Raw genomic sequence first — 2,251 nt, 5'->3', positions numbered from 1 at the left:
TACCAAAACATGTAGTAAAAGTTATGGTTAAGGAATTATATGGCATTTCAGGAATAGGGGCTCTGAAATATAGTAGTAGAAGTAGAAATGGAGAGAGAGATCCCAATTCGAACAATAAATCCATAAACTTGGCAAAAGTTTGAATGTTGGACGAGAGTGAGAAGAAAGAGCTCAAGATGAGTTTCGGGTTTCTGGATTGAATAACTGGTAATGGGGACATCATTAACCAAGATAGGAGAAACTGAAAGAGAAGCAGCAGGGGGGAAAAATGGCACATTCAACTGTGGGAATGTTCAGACAAAGGCGTCTCTGGGAGATGTGAGTGAATATGTTCAGTAGACGCTTGAATTGTAAAGTCTGGCACTTAAGTGGAAATCAGGATTTAATACACAAATTCAAAATTTGTTCATACAAATGTGTACACAGGAGTAGTGAAACTATCGGAATAGCCTCTGTGGAAGCAGAATAGATTAAGAAGAGAAAAAATAATATGGTCAATCCATGAGAATTACCCATAACCCTCTTACCCTGGGATTATCCTATATAGGATTCAAAGAACGCTATTTCCTTAGAAGCACCATTACCTAGGAAGGAGAAAATACTGCTTGAGAGTCTTGTGTGTTAAGGTAACTTCCTAGTGTACCTAAAGAAAGATGGACATTGAAATAGCATACTCTCTACTAAATTTTTTTCCACTTACTTGACTGATTGATAATAAATCCTGTTCAAGATGTAAGTCACTTGAAACCACGTACATCACTTGGGAAACAAGAGGGTCTTCACTGAATGACTGGACAGTTATTTAACAGCTAAGGCAGAATAGATGAGTATCTGTGAGTGACACCTTTGATCTCCTGCTTTGTATGGTGAAAGTGGAATTGAGACATCGTCAGATATAGAATTAATAATTCTCTTGACATGTGTATGTCGAGGTGGCTCCTGAGGCATCACAGGTGTGTGAAAGTAAAGTTGCCTAACTCAATTTGATGAACACTCTGGAGGAAAAAAAGACATATATGCTTGGACTCCTAGTTTTGCTAAGATTTATCACAGCAGAAAGTGGTTAACGGTCTTATATGAAAAATGAAATGTAGCTCATTCACACTGCCAAATTTCTCTCCTGTTCTACATACTATTTGATGGTGGTGTGATTTCCAATTATTTCCTTGATTCATTTTGAAATAATAAATACTATACTTTACTCTCATGTCTTCTTTCATCAGTTTTGCATAGTAGCTTAATTCTCTTATGTGTAAGTTGATCAGAATTTCCTAGGTGCAATTTATTCCATCTTTTCTCACCTCCAATTATCCCCCTTTTCCCCAATGTCTTATTGTCTTAAAAATACATACCACAAAATTGACCATCTTAACATTTTTAAATGTAGTATTTGATGCTAAATCCATTCATAATGTCATATAACAGTCACCCCCATTTTCCTGCAGAATTCCTCTTTATCTGGCAAAGCTCAAATTCTATATCATTAAATAATAACTCCCCATTTCCTCCTCCCCACAGTCCCTGGCCATCACCCTTCTACTTTCTGTCTTTATGAATTTGAATACCCTAGGTACCTCATGTAAGGGAAATCACACCATATGAGTTTTCTACTGCTGCCTTATTTCACATAGCATAATGTCAAGGTTCATTCATATTGTAACAAATGTCAGAACTTCCTTCTCTTTTAAGGCTGAATAAAATTCCATTATGTTTATACACCACATTTTGCTTATTCATTTATCAGTTATGGGATAGTTCCACATTTTAGATATTGTGAACAATGCTGCTATAAATGTGGGTGTATAAATACATCTTTGAGACCCTGTTTTCAATTACTTTAGTTATGTACCTATAGGTGGAATTTCTGGAGCATATGGTAACTCTACTTCTAATTTTATGAGGCACTACCATACAGGTTTCCATGGTGGCTGTACCATTTGAAATTCTCACCAACAGAGCACAGGATTTCAATTATTCTACATCCCTGAAAACCCTTGTTATTTTCTGTTTGTTGGGGGTTTTCTTTGATGGGAGTCATTCAAATGCGTATAAGGCAGTATCTCACTATAGTTTTCGGTAACATCTTCTTTCATCCTATTGTTGGGGGTAAGTCGCAGTCAGTTTTCTTCATCAGCCAAATATAGATATTTCATGAGCCATAAAACTCGAAAATCCAGTTAGCTTCCTCCATTTCCACTCACCCACCATTTTCATTGAAATTATATTCACTATTAGAAAAAGACACCATTCA

Source organism: Rhinopithecus bieti, unplaced genomic scaffold (assembly GCF_001698545.2).
Source record: "Rhinopithecus bieti isolate Rb0 unplaced genomic scaffold, ASM169854v2 scaffold_30927, whole genome shotgun sequence".
NCBI lineage: Eukaryota > Metazoa > Chordata > Mammalia > Primates > Cercopithecidae > Rhinopithecus > Rhinopithecus bieti.
This window is presented reverse-complemented; position numbering follows the sequence as displayed.